Raw genomic sequence first — 22048 nt, 5'->3', positions numbered from 1 at the left:
GATGTTTTGTCTTCTTGGCTAATAGTAGATTTCTCTAGAATATTATATGCTTTCTTATAAAAAGCAATATGTACTCATTTGAGATTATGGGAGAATGAAATATAATATAGTTTATTGTGCAACAGCACATCATGTTGTTCTGTGTGTTTGTTATTTTTTTGTCTTCTGCCCATCCATCATCTTTTAGGTGCTCTGAAGCAGAGCTTGGACTACATCTGAATCCCGTTTGGTTCCCAGGCTTGCCAACTTCCTTCGGTTTGCAAGTACTGTAGAGACGTAAGTTTTGAAATAGCAGAGGGAAGAGACTACAGATGCTGACAGTGGCTCAAGTCCAAGTACCTTAAACTGACAAGGTTGTCGATCCGAGAGGGCAAACATTCCAGTTGATTGCAGATGGAAAGATCCAGTATCTCAAGTTTCCTCAGCTTGGTGAAGCTTTCAGGCAATTTCTTAATCGGCAGTCGGGCTAACCACAAGCAAATGGGTCATTTCATGCATCCAAAGGTGGAAGGAAGCTCCTGGATTGATGTTCCTCCAAGGTCTAAAACTTGAACCCAGGTCATTGTGGCCATGGTGCGCGAAGGAAATTTCGTGATGTTCTTGTTCTCGCCTATCAGTATGAAAAGGACTTGCCCACCCTGGAATGAATCTAGAACAGACGAAAAATTGTTCTCTATCAATGAAATCCTACTGATCTGCCGGTGCCCCTTGCATTCATCTTCTGGAAAAAACTCCAGATTTCTCCCGACCCTTACAAATAATTCTCTTCTTTCTCCGCAATTTGCAGTGCTAAATCATGCAGCACATCGTGCATTGAACAGATCATGACCTACCCGTCAGCATCCATTAAGAGATCAATCTAAAAGCGCATTCACTTGACTCCACCCGAATTCCACGGGGTCGTAACCTTGTCGATTGGTAGCATTAACTAGTCCTTCCCCGATCCACAAAGTAATGAGATCCTCCACATACAAATCTTCATCTTCCTTAAATGCGCCTATGTAAAGAGAGCATAGTTGTGGATGAGGATCGTACCTGGCCAGAGCATCATAGCTCAACCTCAAGCGATTATAAAGCTTTTCTTGTACATCAGGGTTAAGCCTGTCCGCATTCTGTAGCATCACCTCCCATTTGATCGGATCCCTAACACTTGCCATGGTGGCCGCTATGACTTTAATGGCAAGCGGAAGCCCATCACATTCCCTGAAAACTGCCCTTGTCGTTTCTTCCACCGGCATCGCCGACACCTAGTTCTTGTTATATGTGAATGCATGAGTCAAAAATAGTGCCCAACTTTGATCCTCAGAAAGGCCACTCAAGCCGATTGTATTCTCAACATTTACTCCTAAATTTACCAGCACTTTTCTATCCCTGGCGCTTACCACCAGTTTGCAGCTTTCGACCGTTTCAACAGGCATGCCCAACTCCTCCAACAAACTATTGCTATTGTTTTCCCAAACATTATCCAGGAATAGTATAAACCTCCTGCTTTTTAGCTTTTCATAGATCCATAGCCGCCCATACTCACTCTGGCTACATCTTTCATCGAAGGGCTGATTAATTTGCACGCCAATTTGCCTTCCGAGACTATGGCCATGCGCTAGAAGAGAAGGGTTGTGTGAGACAGTGAGCCAAAGCACCAGATCCTACTTAAAGCTATCCTACACCTGTTCACTGTTGAGCACAGTTTTCAAAAGCAGAGTTTTGCCAGCTCCGCCCATGGCAACCACACCCAGGAAAGTTAACCCTTGCCCTTCATCTAGTGTTATTTTCATTTGCAGCTTAGAAAAAGTGTCATCTTGTCCCACAATAAGGTGCTCGTTCACTTGCTGTAGCCTCTGTATCATCAAGTCTTTGTTCAATACAGTGGATTCCCTAACTGAGCTCCTCATTGCTGGCGAGCGTGGTTGTTACGCCAATCAGCGCAGCCTGCTTCAGATGCTTCTCAATGTCTGCAATGACATGATGTATCTTCAAGCTCGTTCGATAGCGTGATATCACCTCATAAGTCGGCAATTCTATGCAACATTGCTTTGCAACCTCGATAGCCTATCTAACAAGCGAATCGAGCTTATTCAACCAGTCGTTCACAGGGGGAGGCCATAGTACTGTCTATGCTTCATGATTCACAATTTGGCTGAGCTTTAGATGCATCTGATATCTCTGGATGGCCGTGTTAAGAGGATCAACATCATTCAGATACTCTCAAAGCTTGTGAAGTTCTTTCTTGCAAAAAACAACAAGCTTCATGAGCTCAGTCAACTCTTTTAAAGCTACAGTTATCCCAACGCCTATCAAACCTGAGACGAATCCAAGGTCACTGATGCCGATCAGATTCTCTATTTCTCAGGGTTTAAAACATAATTGTAGTGAAATGAAGCCTCACCCTACTTTCAGGCCTTTTAATGTTATGGTATGCCTATCTATACAAGCGTAGCTTGTTGACAACCGAAACGGCTACGCAGCAACTAGTTTGCACTTTTTTGCATTAGAAAAAAAATTTAAATATTGTAAAAAAACTGTCCTCTAGTTCTCAAATTAATTCTAGAATGCAAACAATTGGTCACTTCAATTGCATTTTAGTTGCTGCGTAGACAGCGCCGTTGACAACATGGAGGGCTGATAGTCGTTCATCTTGTAACGAAGAACGAGGTAAAGAGACCTACAAAATAGTCGTCCATCTTGTGGGAAAAGGATGCTCCCATACCTAACAAAAGTACCACTTTATCATTTTGTACAAATTGAATGTCGAATGGATTTGAAATTTTTTGTGTTTGTTTCAAAATTGACAAAAAAAAGAATTAGAATACCAAACTTCAAGTTTTTCTTCAAAATTAGATTATCAAACTTCCCACTAGCAATTGGGAATTGAAAACGAAAACCTAGTTACACTTTTTGAGGAGTGTAAAAGAATTAGATTGGACTAATCTTTGGAGTTTGCCTGCAACTCCAAGCTTTGAATTATTGTACTATAACATTGTTTACCTAGATCTATGTTGGAGCAGAAATCACAAGCATGCCCTCCAGGATTTTAATTCATTAAGGTTTATAAAGGATGAGTAGTATTGCATTTACTTCTTTTTGTAAATTTCATGAGAGTGTCGATCTCGATTGACAATGTTTTTAAAAATTAATAAGTTTTTCCAGGTTTTTTCTATCAAATTGCCAAACTTTTATAATTTCATGATCTTGGATAGATATTATATTGCAACTAGACCCTTATTAAAATTTCTAAGGGTTTTGAGAGTCCTAGTAGCAGGGTGGGGAAGAATGTCTCATATCCTTTCATAAGTTTATCTAATTTAATTGCTTATTTTCAATGTGATTGCATGATCTACTAATGTGTGACCATATGCTCCACTATGATGCTAAAGATTGCTTTCATCATTGCCTGCAAAAAACCCTAGATGGATGCTACATGAATTTCTATTTTACCATTGCTAGATGTATTTCTTTTTTATCACACAATTAAACTTGTTATTTTCATTCTATTTATGTCTTTGATTCCAGATTTAAGCCCGTGAAATTAGAAATTGCTCAAAGCACATTATTAGGAATGAAGTAGACAAATCAGGAAGAAAAAGACCTGAAAATGACAAAGATGTGAATCTCTAAGAGATATACTATCCAATTCTAAATTTAAACTATTTCATGTAAATGATGTTAAAGATTTGATTCTACATTTAGGCCATTGCATCTAAATGATGTTATGGATCTTATTTTTTATTTTTTTTTCAAACCATTGCATGATTATGTGTTCAAACTATTGCCTGATTCTATGTTCAAATTATTGCATTATTCTGTGTTCTAATTCCAATTTTAATTAGAGGAGTTCCAAATGCATACAAATGTATCTTCCCACTCATCTTTTGAGTGAAACAAATGGTTCAAATAAAATCTCAAAAATAGGATGCAAATTTGCAAAACCTTGATTTGGTTAAGTCGAGAATCATAAAAATCTTGATTTTTATGATTCCACGAACCAAACAGACCCTTAGCTCTTTAAGCTCTTAATCCTAACTTCACCCTCCCCTTCTAAAATTTTATTTATCCAATAAAAAAAGGAAATGAATCTAACATCATTTTTTTTTTTGGGTTTCCAGGAAAGCAAAAAAAATGAAAGTCAAAAAAAGGGAAAAGTCAAAGCATCTAGGAAAAAATAATTTATCTCAATTAATAAACTGGATAAAAATACCAAGCATAAAGTAGCTAACACAGGCACTATGGAAAGATATGCTTTTATATCTTGCATTGTTCGCAAGTTCTCCTTCTCAAGAATGATAGATATATCATATGGTCAACTACACCTGTAGTTTATGACTATCTGTAAACAAATACTTGTATTTGGAAAAAAATCCTTTTTTTTTACAATATGATATGATAATAATAACTATGTAATAGTAAGTAATCAAGTACTGTCAATAAATAGACATCTTCTACATTATATCTTATGTATATATAGTCTATTCACGTGCAAAGGTAGATAAATGTGGAAAACAAAACTCAATATTTTTAATATAAAATATTGAATAAAAAATACTCATGATTAAAAGGGATGTAGCACAACTTGGTAGCGCGTTTGCTTTGGGTACAAAATGTTGCAGGTTCAAATCCTGTCATCCCTACCCTTTTCTTAATCCTAAATCTTCCATAAAAAAGTAAAAAGTCAAGTGATAGTTATTTAATTCAATGAAACACCAAAATAATCTTTTCTTTCAAGAAAAAATAAATAAGAAAAAACACTCTTAGTTTAGTTTGGTAGAACATAGGTCTCCAAAACTTGATGTCATAGGTTCAAATCCTACAGAGTGTGATCCTATTTTTTTTTTCTTTCTTTTGATCGATCTTCTTGTCACTTTGACTGAAAAGGCTAATGGAATATGATCCCTTAGAATCAGTAGGAGACCCATTCATAATATGGTTCTAAATCAAATATCCAATTTATCACCATGTTGGTACTGTAAATATGTAGTTACAAATAATCTAGCCAAAGCTATAGGAATTAGACCTAACACAATTTCGAATAACAAAACTTCAATCATATTTTTTTATTATGAAAAAGAATAGGTAAGTGTTAGTAGCTAATCTACATAGTACCTCAAATTGACTTGGAATCTCAATTCCTATTGAGGTTATTTTCTATTTCAAATAAGTTCTATATTGCTTAACACAATGAATAAGGCTGAGGTGAAAATAAAAAAAAAACTAATAAAAAACCAAAATAACTAATTATAGTAAGCATGGAAGGATTCAATAAAAAAAGACATTGATTGATAAATATTTTTGTCAGGCAATTACCTCAATTCATTCTTTAGGAGTGGAAAAAATAGTTTGAATAAATAGATACAAAGTTAGCATTGAATATCTAATAATGATGTTATCAACAAACATAGAGGGAATATACAATAAAAAGATATTCTATTATAAAAAAAGTAAAAATGAAATCCTCACTTGTAAATAAAATAAATACTAATTGTGTAGTAATTTAATTAATGATCCTACTCCTTTTATATATTAAGTAAAATTATATTGCTATGTTAGAAGCAGGCTAGCTATACTTAGTATACTTCAAATATACCCTTGGTGTCATATTGACAATCAAGCAAGGATTGTAGAAAATATCAGCTGTTTTCCATTTCTTGATCTCATTCTTTCATGGGATCAATTTACCTTTGATTTTAGAATAATATAGGGAGCTTAGCATATCTGGGAATACGAGAGAATGCACTTTTGCTGACATTATTACTAGTATTCGATATTGGGTTATCCATAGCATTACTATACCTTCTTTATTCATTACAGGTTGGTTATTTGTTAGTACGGGTTTAGCTTATGATGTATTCAGGAGTCCTCGGCCAAAGGAGTATTTCACAAAAAATTGACAAGAGGTTCCATTAGTAATTGACTGTTTCGATTCATTAGAGAAACTTGATGAATTTACTAGATCTCGATCTTTTTAGGAGGTATTAGTGACTATAGATAGAAGCTATCCAATTTCACCATATAAAATTAGCAAAATATGACTTATAATTTATAAGTTCTATATACACAAAGTTACCCTGGGTAGCTACTCAACTTTTCCCTATGTATGCCAATTCACAATGGCGAACATCATATTTCAACTAACTTTAGGAAGTGCCAAATTATTTCACATGGTTGAACTACTTAGCCAGAGTCATTGGAGCCTATTAGGGCCAACTTAACTACAAAATGGGTCTATATGGATTATGAGGTCAACACATTATCACATCTTGAGATGGTGAATAATGGAAGAAGTGAATTTTTTAAATGATGGATTTTAAACTTGAAAACAAGTGTGTTAGTACGGTTAATAGATGAAATTAAATGTCCAAAGATATTGATCATGAGACCAACTTACGAGTTCATAAAAATAATAACTCATCACACTTATTCTAGGTTTTATTGAGCTTGATTTTGAAGTTTATTGTCCAATGCCTTGAAGCCTAGTGGTCACCCATGTTGATTGCACTCTCTATCACATGATATAAAACATAATGTAGTCAAAGGAAGGATTGTTACTTGAAGGCCATAAAATTTGGGCAGTGGCTATCCACCTATGAAATTTGTCCTGATTAGAAGCTCATGCTTTTTATGCCCCATGCTCTCCATACATCACATTTTGTACTTGTGATTAGACCATTGGTGTACATAATAGAAAGTAGGGTAAAATTACAAAGTTGTGTCACCTTTTAGGCTGACTTTTCAGAGTGACTTAATTTGAGCATTTCTATCTAAAATCATTATTTTCAAATATCTGATCTAGGCAAATTCATTCTAAATAAGTTATATACGTTCTCACACTTTTCCAATTGGAAATGTCTATTAAATGCATGTTTTATACTAGTTTGTGCCCAATTACTAAAGAAACAAGGACAAATAGCATCTAGTTCCCACCAATATAGAAATTGAGTTAAACTTGTAGTCAAAAGTGTCACCTATTGTGATTGCATGTATACTATAGTTGCATATTTCATTTTTTAAAATTTTGAGTAAAAAGTGTTTGAATTTTATTTGCATTCACAATAATTATTATTATGCATTTTTTTATTGTATATTGTATAAATTTAAATTTTTTTGCCAATAAATTAATTGTCATATGTTAAATTTATAAATCTAAAATTTGCATAAATCATTACTACTATTGGTATAATAAAAATGATGATACATGAATGTGTATTACTTTTTCCATAGTAAATGTAGGTATAATAAAAGTAGATAGTGAAAGAACATACTTGAATAAATGTCAATTTAATTGAACAACAATGTTGTAAACATACTATTGTAGTGTCGATTGTCTTATTTACTTTAGCTAACAACCATCATTTAATATGATTAGATGGTTCCAGGAAACTACATTTAAGTTTGAGCATTAGTAAAGGGAATAGAAAGTTCTTAGCTAAGTTAAATAGAACAATTCTAAGGAGTTCTATACATTTAATTGAAAATCAATTTGTGTACAAGATATTAATAAAGTGTCAAATTATTTGGTATTTATTGATTGCAATATTATCACTTGTCATTTGCATAGCAGTAGAATACTTCAAAAGTATTTTTTGTTTCTTTTGAATTAAAAATTAAAGCTCACACACTACTATAGAAAACATTGGCCAATAAGATTTAGGAGAAATAATTTATTTTGAACTATGAAAAAATCAATATATATCAAAACTATATACTTTCAAAAATTGTTGTAAAATAAATTGATTTGATTGGACAATCAAACTAAAAAGTTGCATTATATGAATGCTATAGTATCATGCCTGTAGCAGGAACTAATAAAATTATTTCAGAAAAATGGTATTTCAATAACACTTACTATTTTTAATGATATTATTTTAATAACATATAAACACCATTATATAGATCTCTAAGTTAAGAATATTTTGATATATAGTTTATAAGTGTTCTATTTAGATATACTATATTTTAATTAAAAAATAGCACAAGTGCATATTTTAACACTCGAGAAGATGTTGATTTTGAGAAAGACAAAAATAAAAAATCTTACAATTTTTTTTAAAAAAAGAATATGATGTTCTAGAGGTGATAGTCCTCTTCCAAAAAATAGAATTTTTCTTTTGGTTGGAATAGATTTGTTTTGAAAAATGTGGTGGGAGAGGAAAACTATTAGCTGTAGGTGAGTTGAACTTTGAATTGTTACAAAGGAGAAAATATTAGTCAAAGGTCAATTTTTGTTTTTGATTGATCTAGCTATATATGTCATCTATAACATAGTATGAGATCAAAGGGAAACAATTTTTTTTCCATATAGTTTTGTGATGGGAACTAAACCCCTCATTTTTAGCATTTTTCAACAACTAAAAAATCCTTCTTAAAAAATAGAAAAATATATCAATTCTTATTCCAAATAGTCTTTGAAAATAATAATCCTAAACTTCGTCCATTTCTACATATTTCATTCATTTACATCATTTTCAAATTCTAAATAACAACAATAGTTTTATGTCATTAAAGTTGAATAGTTATACTTTTGTTAGCCTTTTCCTTTATAAAAGGGTGACACATGTTTGTGCTTTTACCCAACACAGTCAATCATTTTTCTGAGGTACTTTTCCTTTTCAAATTAGAGGAGGTTGATCTTTTTAATATTTTCAAATTAATGATTTAATGTTGCCTTACACTTCATTTATCCATTTTATACGACATCAACTTTGATTTTTTTCAAGTGTATGGCTTACTTAAAAAATATTTCAATAGAAATATTTGGAAAAATAATAATTTACCTTATGTTTTTTCATTTAAAAAATTTTACAAGTTGTCATGCTTGGATGGTACATGCTTATTTGATGGTTCTTCTCAACTTTTATCAATCTATGTACATATGGATAGTAGATTACGAAAAATATAAGACAATGACATATGCTCTAAAAGATGGGAAACATGGTAAAAAATGTGATTTAGTCATTGAAAATATTCCAGTGTATGACTTCTTAAAAAAAGTTCATGAAAATATTATTTACAAGTATCCAAGGGATACACATAGAGCTTGATGCTTGGATTTTCAATTCAAGTTGTGCAAGGATACATTTCCATTGGATACCATTATTAAGATAGTGAGCAAGGATACACATGCGAGGCATACACATAGAGGTTGTTGTCTAGATTTTAACATGCAATTGGAAATCAAATAGTAGATTACGAAAAATATAAGATAGTGACATATGCTCTAAAAGATGGGAAACATGGTAAGAGATGTGATTTAGTCATTGAAAAGATTCCAGTGCATGAGTTCATGAAGATTTTTCATGAAAATATTATTTACAAATATGCAAGGCATACACATAGAGCTTGATGCCTGGATTTGCAATTCAAGTTGTGCAAAGATACATTTCCATTGGATACCATTATTTTGGTTGTAGACTTCATAGAAAACTACACACTACAACCACAAAATGAGGTGCAAGAAAAGTATTATACTTTTCAATAGGTTTCTATAGTTTTTCACATAATATTCATGAGTTCACCTACAAGTATAGAGGATGACAAGAAGATATTGAGGGAGTACCATTTTTACATCAGTAATGATCAATCACATTTTACAGAGTTTGCGCATGGTTGTTTTCAACTATTTTATGGTGATTTGGATAACAATGACATACCATATCGCTAGCATGTTATTTGGTGAGACAATTGTGCATCTTAGTTCAAGAATGCATAGAAGTTCTATTGGTTGAGTAGGATGCATAGGTTGTCTAGCATTCAATATATGCGAAATTTCATAGAGGTTAGTTATGGAAAGGGAGAGCATGATGGTGCAAGCGCATGCATCAAAAGAGCCTTAGCTCGTGAAGAATTAAAGTAAAAAGATGGAGCAACATTGACAGATGCAAAATCCATCATCCAGTAGTGTAACGCTACAATAGGTTTAGGTAAGGAAGGTGATTCTATGGTTTGTAAATTTTTTTGGTTGATAGATAATTCTAACATTGCATCATATGAGGATTTTTGCACACTAATAGGATCAAGTTAATTCGACTCTTTTAGAAGCTTTGATGTAGGTTCATGGAGTACCCACACACAAAAAATGGCATTCTTTTATCCATCATGTGCAAAGGAAAATTGGGATGAGTGTGAGTCGACTGAATGGGTGGACAAATGGGATATACAAGTTTTGGACCCAATTGACACCTATCATCCCCCACAAGCACTAGAAATGGTAGAGATGGATTCATCCATTGACTTTGACCATTTGTCTGATCTAGTGCAACCTGGTAATATATAAATATGTGTGTGTGTAACTTTATAAATTTTACCTAAGTATTTGTTGAATTAATGAGTGTGCATTATGTACATTTATTAGTGCAGTCCATGTTTTTGTTGTTATTGTACCTAAAGACAATGAAGAAGGGATAGATTATTATTTGTGTCATTGTATCCATGCCAAAAAAATTGCATCACTTAGTTAGAGATGGTAAGCATTCATAATACCATATAGCTATGGTGGTTGTAACCAGTACATGGCTTAGACAATATTCTATGAAGAACCCTAACTTGTGGTTATTTGAGGATTGGAAAATAGAGAGGAAAATTCTTCATTATTTGAACCTTTTTTTTGCATCAAGTATCCACTTGATCAAATATGGAGAAAATCTTCATAATAATCTACTCTTTGGAAGGTTTGTGAGTTAGACCATGAGGCAATACTTGAGACATTAAAATGTAGAATCGATCCAGCTAGTTCATTAGATTGAATATAATTGCAAAAACATTTGATGTAACATTCATATTTCACATATTTATTTGGGCAAGACTACAAGTTTTCTTTCTTATCTCTTTCCTACCAGTGCCTTTTAGAGCTAAGTTGTACTTAAAAATTAATATCATTAAGATAAAGATACGAATATTACTGTCTACTTGAAAAATTTGTTGACTTATCTTAAATTAGATCCATTATTGTTTGGTTGAAAAATTTATTGAGTTTTCTTAGATTAGATCCAATCTTGCAATAATTTGTTTTAGATTATTTGGTCTTTGATTTATATTTCATTTTTTACTATGCATTTCTTCTCTACATTACTTCCTTGTCTTGTTTCATTGACTTCTCAAATGCTCTCGGGCACACCAGACGGAATTGACCTTGAGAGTTACTAAATTTCATAAGGTAATGATCTTTGATAGGGCATATCTCAGAGCTCATGTAAGGTATGGATGCAATGTTTGGTGCTATAGGATCTTGTTTTTGAAACCTCTAATAACTTCTCTCTCTTTTTGGAGATTTGACTCCATTTTGATTTTGTGGCCCCATCTCGGGTGATGTTGAAACTTGTAGTGTTAACTAGTACAAAGTTGCCAACTAGTGAATCTCTTTACCGTTCATCATGGATTAAATTGTCTTCTCTATTAGCTTTAAGTAGCCAAGTAAAACCTAGTCCCAAGCTCATTCTATCCCATTGACCACTCAAACGTTCTCATGAATGTTGAGAAAAATTGACCCTAAGTCACTAAATGTCATAGGGTAGTGACCTTTGATAGGGCGTAGCTAAGAGCTCATGTGACGTATTGATGCAATGTCAAGTGCTAAAGAATAATGTTTTCAATACCTACAATAATATCTCTCTTTTTAGAGGCTTGATTTCATTTTGATTTTACAACCCCATCTCAGGTGATATTGATTCTTGTAGTGTTGGCCAGTACAAAGTTGTTAACTAGTGAATATCTCTAGCCATTCATCATGGGATCAAAATATCCTCTCCATTAGCTCTGGGTGGTTGGGTAAACCCTAATCCCAATCTTATTTCATCCCATTGACCACTTGAATGTTCTTGGGCATGTTGAAAAAAATTGACCTTAAGAGTAACTAAATGTCATTGGGAAGCGATCTTTGATGGGGTATATCTCGAAGCTTGTGTGAGGTATAGATACAATGTTGGATTCTACAAGATTGTGTTTTCAGACCTCTCTCACTTTTTGGAGATTTGATTCTATTTTGATTTTGTGTCCCCATCTCAAGTGATGTTGAAACCTGTAGTGTTGACTAGTACAAAGTCACCAACTGGTGAATCTGTTTAACTATTAATTGTGGGGTCAAAATCTCTACCCTATTAGCTCAAAGTGGGTAGGTAAACACTAATCAAAAACTCATTTCATCTCGTTGACCACTTAAACATCATTGGGAACTCTAAATGAAATCAATCCTACGAGTCATTAAAAGCCACAGGGAAACAATCTTTGATGGGGAATATCTCAAAGCTCGTGTGCGATATGGATGCAATGTTGAACTCTATAAGATTTTTTTGTAAACACATACAATAAGCTCTCTCTATTTTGGATATTTGATTCCATTTTGATTTTGTCACCCCATCTCAAGTGATGTTGAAACTTGTAGTGTTGGCTAGTACAAAGTCACCAACTTGTGAATCTCTCTAACTATTCATCCTGGGATCAAATTGTGTACTTTGTTAGCTCTGAGTGGTTGTGTAAATCCTAGTGCCAATCTTGTTCCATCCTATTGACCACTCAAACTTTCTCAGGCATGCTAAACAGAATTGACCTTGAGAGTCATTAAATACCATAGGGTAGAAATCTTTGATGATTCATATCTTGGAGCTCATACAAGGTATGGATGCAATGTCAGGTTCTATAGGATCTTATTGTCAAAACCTACAATAACCTCTCTTAGTTTTTGGAGATTCGATTCCATTTTGATTTTACAGCCCCATCTCGGGTGATGTTGGAACTTGTAGTGTTGGCCAATACAAAGTCACCAACTAGTGAATCTCTTTAACCATTTATCATGGGATCAAATTATCTACTCTATTAGCTCTAAGTGGCCACTTAAACCCTATTCCCAAGTTGGTTCCATCCTCTTGACTGTTCGAACATTCTTGGGCATGCTAAATGGAATTGACCTTGATAGTCACTAAATGCCATGGGCAACGATCTTTGACAGGGTATATCTCAGAGCTCGTGTGATGTATGCATTCAATGTAAGGTCCTAAAAGATTATGTTTTTGAAACCTAGAATAACCTCTCTCTATTTTTGGATATTCGATTATGTTTTTATTTTGTAGCCCCATCTTGGGTAATGCTGAAACTTGTAGTGTTGGCCAGTACAAAGTCACCAACTAGTGAATTTCTTTAACCATTCATCATGGGATAAAAATATCTACTTTGTTAGCTCTGAGTAGCCAAGTAAATCCTAGTCCCAAGCTTATTCTATCCCTTTGACCACTCAAACATTCTCGAGGACACTAAATAGAATTAACCCTGAGAGTCACTAAATGCCATAGGGGAATAGTATTTGATAGGGTATATCTCAAATCTCGTACAAGGTATGGATACGATGATAGATTCTCTAGGATTGTGTTATTGAAACCTACAACAACCTCTCCCACATTTTGGATATTCAATTATATTTGATTTTGTGGCCCCATCTCGGGTGATGCTAAAACTTGTAGTGTTGGCCCTAATACAAAGTTGCCAACTAGCGAATCTCTCTTTAACCATTCACTATGGGATTAAACTACTTTCTGCATTAACTCTGAGTGTCTGGATAAACCCTAATCCCAAGATTGTTCCAGCCCATTGAACAATGAATGTTCTCGGGCACACTAAACAAAATTGACCCTGAGAATCACTAAATGTCATAGGGCAATGATCTTTGACAAGGAATATCTCAGAGCTTGGGCAAGGTATAGATGCAATGTTGGGTTCTATAGAATCTTGTTTTTGACACCTACAATAACCTCTCTCTCTTTTTGGATATTCGATTTCGTTTTGATTTTTCAGCCCCATCTCAAGTGATGTTGAAACTTGTAGAGTTGGCTAGTACAAGGTTCCCAACTAGTGAATTTCTCTAACCATTCGTTGTGGGATCTAACTGTCTACTCTGTTAGCTCCAAGTGGCTAGGTAAACTCTAGTCCCAAGCTCATTCTTTCTCATTATCCTCTCAAATGTTCTTAGGCACATTGAAGGAATTGACCCTAATAGTCAACTAAATGCCATTGGGAAGTGATCCTTGATGGGGCATTTCTTCAAGCTCGTACGAGGTATGGATGTAGTGTTAGGTGCTATAGAATCATGTTGTCAACACCTACAACAACCTCTTTCTATTTTTGGAGATTTTATTCCATTTCAAATTTTTTGGCCCTACCTTGGGTGATTTTGAAGCTTGTAGTCTTGGCCAGTACAAAGTAGCCAATTGGTGAATCTCTCTAACCATTCATCATAGGATCGAACTATCTACTCTATTATCTCCGAGTGGCCATGTAAACCCTAGTTCCAATCTCGTTCCACCGCATTGATCAATTTTCTATATGGACCTCCTTCACATCTCTTTGTCATTATATTGGATCATCCAATCTTCTTTTGGAAGTTTCAAGATCATAATTCTCTTTTCTCCTAGTCAAATTATGGTAGAAATTGCCTTAGGAAAAAGCATAATAATAGAAGGTTAAAAAAATTGACCTCCAAAGCTAGGAGAATACTACACATTGATCCTACTATCAGACCACTAATGGTCATGACAATCCCACAGTGATGTTTCAATGTAGGCCCATTTTGTTTAAGAAATTCCTTGTCAGTCCAATATATTGTACTCAAGAGTTTAAATTTTTGTTAGTATAAAAATCTATACAAGATTCAACACCAAAGTGCTCAAATCAAGAACATGGCCTAATATAACTCTATATTTGGAAATATTTGGATTTTAAATCCATCAAACTCAATTTTCTTAAGTTGAAATCACACTACAATACACTTGACAAAAAATTGTCACCCCTTTACTATTGTTTGAACTTTAAAATACCATCTAACCTATTTACAATGACAAGGAAAACTTTAAATCTATTATTAGATCATGTGGAAATTGTCTTCCCATACCAATAACTGAGTTTGGGTGAGATGAACATTCTTGCAAAATGTTATTATGAATCGTTGCAAAGTTGCAAAGGTTGTCATGACAAAATGTTTGCAACTTGAGAAAATTTTCATTTCCCTTTACAACCTTATCAACTACTAATGAATAATGATGTAAAATCACCCCTTAGACATGTATACAACCCAAACACATCTTTTTGTACTTCCCAAACAACCTTATAAAATATTTGCACTTCCACTCCATTCTTCATCTTATGCCCAGTTGGCTTACTTGACAACTTTTGGCCAATACATTGACAAGCTTGTGCCCAACTTTGGCAGTGCCACACAAATACATTCAAACCTTCCTAAAATACACCTATTGGACTCTTGGATATTTATTATCCAGTCCATGATACTGATAGGATCTTTCATAGCAAAATTTAAGGGATAAAACCTTGTAACCTCTAGGCACTCTACATCATTCCCCTCCAATTAATAGAAAATAAGTCAAGTCACATCAGATGATAAAAATGTAAGATCAATACCAAACTTCTTGAAATCACTTTGTAAGACCCATGTAGCTTCAAATTTAGGTAGATTTTTCCACATCATCGGGTGCTCTATGTAAGTGCCATACCTTGTCTCTTTTTCAACCCTTGAATTGCGTAAATTCTCTACTTGTGGCTTGGTTTGGGGAGGCAAGGTCAAATCAATGAGTAGATCTCCAACACTTGGAACTCCCTTACCTTTTTCTATATTAGTACCCTTATAATACACCAAGTCTACTACATTTAACATAAGAGAAAGAGTTATATCCTTTGGTAGATATACCTTATAGACATTATTTACATACTTGACTAGTATTTTACAAGGACGTATTACTCTGATTTGTAATTTACTAAGCATTCCATTTTGAGGTCATTTTGTGTTCAAATGTATCATGTGTAAGTCGGTCCAACCTCATACTACATAGAATTCTTCCTTATATCACCTTTATCTTTAATCTCTTTAGTGTTCTTAGTCAAAGTTTGTTTGACTTGATCATGCACTTCTTTCATGGATTATCAAAAATCCTCAACATGTCAACTCCTTCATTCCATGCTTCTAAGGTTTCTAAGCTGAAGTATACCTCTGGGATGTATTCAATAAATAATCTCAGATGAGCTTGTACCCTACTCACATATTCAAAAACAAAATCATCAAAAAATTTAAGAGTACAAAATTCCTAGGGTTCTATACCCCTAGTTTAAATAAAGCCTAGCTCATCATCAAGCATGTCCACATGATAAAACATCATAAAATCACAAAAATATAATAAACTTTATTTTACAAAATCCATAAGCCTTTGATGAAAAATAAATAAAAATTTTGAAATCCAAATTAATCATTTAGGAGGGAAAACAGGTTTACGACACATTTCTAGGGTCTCATACCGCTAGGTCAATCTACTAAACCATAAAACAACCATGTTTCAAACACTTTGTAAACATGAATAGAATGAGTAGCATATCCCAAGATAGTTTAATACATTAGGTGCAGATGGTAAGTCACAAATGTACAAGGATATGTTGAATTTTTGGTTCTTGAAATCTTATTAAGTTTGAAATTTCTTTAAAAACTTCCAAAATCTAAAATCTTCATTTTAGCACCTACATGGTTGAAATATATCTCAAAAGGTATAGGATGTATAACATAAAATGTAACTTAAAGTATAAGAAAGGTAAACTATGCCACTTATAATTAAATGTTTATTTTATGTTTTAACTTGGTACTCAAATAAGGCTCTCTAGGTCAAATTTTGCTTAATTGGATAAGTTATACATATCTCCCTTACTCAAGAAAATTTAGTGACACAATATTCAAGTTTCTAGAATTTCATATGAGAGGTCAAGGGTTCTATTCAATGTCCTTTTCTATGTCCCTATTTACAACTAGGTCTTCTAATCCTACGTCATGATACACTTTTCTATATTTAATTCCCAGTGATGTTGAATATATAGTTGAATTTACTCAAGGCGTTATTAAAAGGAGGTAGGTAATGAGTTCAATTATCCAAGTAATTTTCTAGGTTATTGATTATTTATTTCTTTCTATATTATTTATATTTTATTGTCTCATCTTTTATTAATTAATTTATAGTACTTTTACAAAACTAAGCACATAATAACATAAGACCACCACTCATAACTTAATATATCAAACTAAAACAACACACATATAACTACCATATATTTATTTATTATCAAAAATATACAATTAAAAAAGACTCATAATGCATCTAAATTAAAGCCAGACATGCAACTAATATGAAATATATATTTATATAGGTATATATGTGTGCACCCATATATACTCAAATAAATATATTTGATTAATCCACATATAAATCATGAAATAAAGATCAAAATAATTTTGTTAAAAAGTACAAAAGTAACATCTCAAGATCACAATAATGCATAAAACTGCCAATATAGAAAATGAAATGTTGCAATACCAAATCAGAGGTAAAATCCCCAAAAGAATCTGAATCACTAATTAACTCTCTAGTCAAGAATTCTAAGCTTAGGGTTCCTATATGGATTATGGTTTCATCTCCTTTTTAACAGAAAATGGTTTGAATATTTTGAAGCATGTTCAAAATTGTGTAGCCAAGTGAGTCAATGTCTAATACTTCCACACACATGCATCACCAATCGAAAAGGTACAATACACACACACACGTGTGTGTGTGTGTGTGTGTGTGTGTGTGTGTGTGTGTGTGTGTGTACATATATAAATACATGAATATACATATACATATACACACATATATATAAATCTACATACACACACAGAGAGATATATGTGTATATATGTATATATACATATCTATAGATATGTATATATATACATACATATAGATATGTATATATATACATACATATAGATATGTATACATATAGATATATATATATATATATATATATATATATATATATATATATATATATATATATATATATATATATATATATAATTTATGTGTGTGTGTGTGTACATATATGTGTATGTATGTGGGTAGAAGCAAGAAGTTGGGTCTTAATTCTGCAGAAGTTCACAAATTGAGATCTTGCTCTTTTAGAAGTGGGCACCCAGTACCCGTATTAGGTTTAGATGCCCAATCCAAAATTCAAAAATAGGCACCTACTTTTAAAAAAATTGAGTACTCATTTTTGAAAAAAAAAATTTGAATTTTTTAGAAAAGGGTACCCATTTTTAAAAAGTAAAAAATGGGTATAAGTTTTTAACAATCCAATTTTATTTTTTTATTTTTTTGGTGGGGGTGGGATTTTGAATTTGTTTTAAATGTCGATTTTACTTTTTCAAAATGGGAACCCATTTTTTGAATTTCAAATAACGGGTGCCTGTTTCTTACAACAAGGGGCGGGATTTTTTTTCTCGTGCCTCAAATTTTGGTTCGGGATAGGTTTGGTGAGACCAAGCCTATGTGTTGACTTCTCATGATTTGGCTAAGGCATTGAATTAACAAATTCATGCCTTGCCATAATTTTTAGAGGGTCTTCCTGATCAAATTTTTTAACAAAATAAAAATCCATTCAAGTTCTCACTATCCTAATTTTAGAAATATAAATTTTATAGTGTTAAGATTTTATTTACTATTTTTACATTATTTTTTAATCAAAGTTGGTACCTAAATGTAAAATAGCGAGGTTCACTAAAACTTTAATAATTGTTAATCTGTATACAATTATTTTGAAGTTAAAAAATAATAATTTTTAAAAAAGTGGAAATTTGATCAAATTATGGTGTTTGTAAATGAGAGGTTTTAAAATTTACCTTTATAGCCAAATAATTAATACTATCTTCCTATAATTTTGGTGTCAAATTTTAGTCATCTATAATTTTTTTAATTCATTCCAATAATTTTTTTCAGCCTAGTTATAAGTTGTAGACCATGTATCCTTTGTTGTAAAAAACTAATTATGACACAACTAGCTCCTTGAAAATTTTTAGCTTAAAATTTGAGCCTTATTATTAGAAAATATGTGAACTCAATTGATAATAAAAACTCATAAATATTTTGCAAAGAACCTATTAAGTTATTTATGGAGGTCCCCTTCAGGGGACCATAATCTAAAGTGTTTCATATAGCCTAAGTTGGGCACGCCCAAGATATCACCTTGCTCTAAAGTCCATACCTTATAATACCACCAACTTTTTTTGACTTCTCTTTGAAATTAATTAATTAATTTGTTTTGATTTTCATATTGATTTATTCTTTATTTATATATTTATTATTTAATGCATAGTCAAGTTGTAGTTATTAGTTTAGGATTTGTAAAGATATCTCTCAATCTACACTACATAAATATTTAAAATATAGGCATGCTAGTTATGTTTGATTTGAAAATTCAAAAATTACTTCACTTATAACATAGTTAAAAACATAGCTAGTGTTTTTATTTTATTTGAATATACATTATTCCTATATTTTTATGGAAATAATTATGTACCACATTTCCATAAATAAATAGAATATTCATTGGTCCCCTATTCTACAAAATCAAGATTGCCAGGATAGAAAACTATATTTAGGTGCAGGCCTTGGGATTTCATAGGAAAGGATGTACAATATATGCTAGATTCATTTTGTAAAACTTATTTGAATGTCATGTGCAAAATGAAACTATGAATGCAAAAATACTAATATTAAATATCTACATTCCAATCAAGACCTTTAAGTGTTTTACATAGTCATTTGGGGGATTCTATTTGATATCATTTACAAAATGTAATTCACTCTTGGAAACCTTGTTGGAGAGATTGGAAGTGGGACCAAATTGCCAATTTGTAATAATTATAAGCCCTTACATGGTTATTTTTTTCATTCTAGATTGATCCACCATTGTATAATCTTTAAAATAGTGTTTCCATTTGTAGTGATCAATATTTATGTGGCAATGTTAATTTCACACAATTGAACTCATTTTGGTTGGAGTATTCTTTTGGAAGGCCTCGTTGTAGATTCCAAAATTTCTCATTTAGGTTGTCATGATCATTGTTTCTATTATACTAGATGAAAAAAATGTTTTTAACATATCCTTTATTTTTGTGCTAGAGGTTTTTTTTTTGGGGATTTGGAATCATGGGTTTTGCAAAACATTCTATCAAAAGCCTTTCTCCTAACATGTGGTTTTTCTTAGGGATTATACTTGTATACAAAAATAAAACAATATTTGGTATGATTTTAGGATGGAGATTCTATTTAGCCTTTTCAAAGATATGATTTTGCAATTTTGGATGATTACATTATTGATCAACATATCTAATAGTTTCTAAAGAAATTATTTTGTCTAATGTTTTACTACAATTATAGGTCCAATCCAGTAAATTTACACTAGAATTTTCTTATTTTCATTTTCATCTTGAACATTAGGATCCAATGCCCCATCTTTCAAATTACAAGAGCATCCATGTGTCTCTCTTTCTTTGAGGATTGTTTGTTCACTCATCAACATTGACAAAGATACTCTTCTTGCTTCCAAAAATAGTGCAACTCAATCACACTCTTCTTATTTACTTGGTAGAGGAGATAAAATAAAACAAAAATGGTCATTACATTCTCATCAATCATTTTCCCTTGCATCTCCTAGGGCAAACATTTTTGATGTTTGAAGGAGTTTCTAGGTACTTTGTAATTCTATAATATTTCCTAGATTCCATTCTTTCCATTTTCCCAACTCATGAAGAAAAAGGTAAAGATATTGATGACATTATGTTGGACCCTCCACTAAATATTGTAAACTTTGTTGACATATGATGGATTGACTTATCACAACCCTCCTCCCACAATCTTACTATTATTTTCATTTAATATCTTTTTTTTATAATTTGAATGTAGTCCTCATATAGACTTTAAAAAATGCGGTTTTATACCCACCTTTATTATGTGCATGTTCATATAAATAATAATACAATTACTAATTATAAATATAGATGAAAATGATAAAATGGTACACTTAAATAAGTGGTAAATAGAAACATTAATAAACTAAAAAGGATGTCATTCAATGAATATGATGATCATAGGCCATGTGATGGAACAAATGTAGAAGTGAGAAATGAGCTAGAACAACCTAAAAATCTATTTTATTCAAGACTGATGGAAATTTCTAGTAGGCTCCCACATTCTCCTAACAAGCAGTATAAAAATGAGTGTCTTGACTAAAAAGGCCATTAATGGTCCACATGGAAACCACAACTAGGTCATTAAATAAGACTAGTCAATATCAAATTTTCTAGACCCAACAATTTCTATTTTTGAAACCCTTCTATGCATGTAGCTACCCCTCTAATAAGTTCTATGCATACCAATAAAATCCAAAAACTTTGACGTTGAGGTAATCAAATATATTTAGAAATATCAAATTTATTAAATAATAAATATCTAATATGCATATGAGACATCTTAAATAATTATTACATTAATAATTAATAATAATAAATTATTTTTAAATATGAATATAAAATATATACATATTTCAAAGAATAATTAGATGATATGAATTAAGATTTTTACTAGTAATTATCTTAGTTAAAATTCATGTTAAAAATAATAGTTTAATAAAAATTAGTAATATCTATTATTATTTTAATAACATTACACTGAACAGTAATCAGCTCTACAACATGGCTTTGACCTACGTTCATGGTGGAATCTTTTCTAGAACACCCAACCCCCTCAGATCTAAAAATTTGTTTGAACCTCTAGCTTTTCATCACTAATGGGGTCCCTCTTGAAACTAGAGCCACATTAGATATTGATATAATGTTGACTTTTGTGGTTGATATAGGGATACTAGATGACTTGGCTTTTCTAGATAGTTTTGGTCCCAAAGCTAGCCTTGAGAATGTACGAAATACAACGATCCTAAAATAGGACTTGAAAGGAACATTGGTTAGATAGTCTGATTATGTATCTCCAACTAGTGATCTCCCAACTATATCTCATGGGGAAACAAGTCCAAAGATCCTTCTCCTAGATTTGGTAATTATTAATATCTCTCATGATTTTTCCTTGAGTTTGGTGAGTAGGTTTTTATCTTATAGGCCCACTATTGAAATGGTTAGGAGATGGGTTTCTACTAGGTGGGAAATTAAGGGATCGATGGAGGTAGTGGAAATGGATGGTACCCTCTTCCTATT

General features: G+C 32.3%; 1 pseudogene; it reads right to left on the bottom strand.

The window, feature by feature from the left end:
* The window catches only part of LOC149547835 (disease resistance protein UNI-like), a 37118-nt pseudogene that overhangs the window by 5670 nt on the left and 9400 nt on the right, over positions 1-22048 (bottom strand).

This window comes from Cupressus sempervirens, chromosome 7 (assembly GCF_028749045.1).
Source record: "Cupressus sempervirens isolate cs-2001-9-10 chromosome 7, ASM2874904v1, whole genome shotgun sequence".
Taxonomy (NCBI): Eukaryota; Viridiplantae; Streptophyta; class Pinopsida; order Cupressales; family Cupressaceae; genus Cupressus; species Cupressus sempervirens.
The sequence above is the reverse complement of the archived record's forward strand: the minus strand, read 5'-3'. Positions and strand labels throughout refer to the sequence as shown.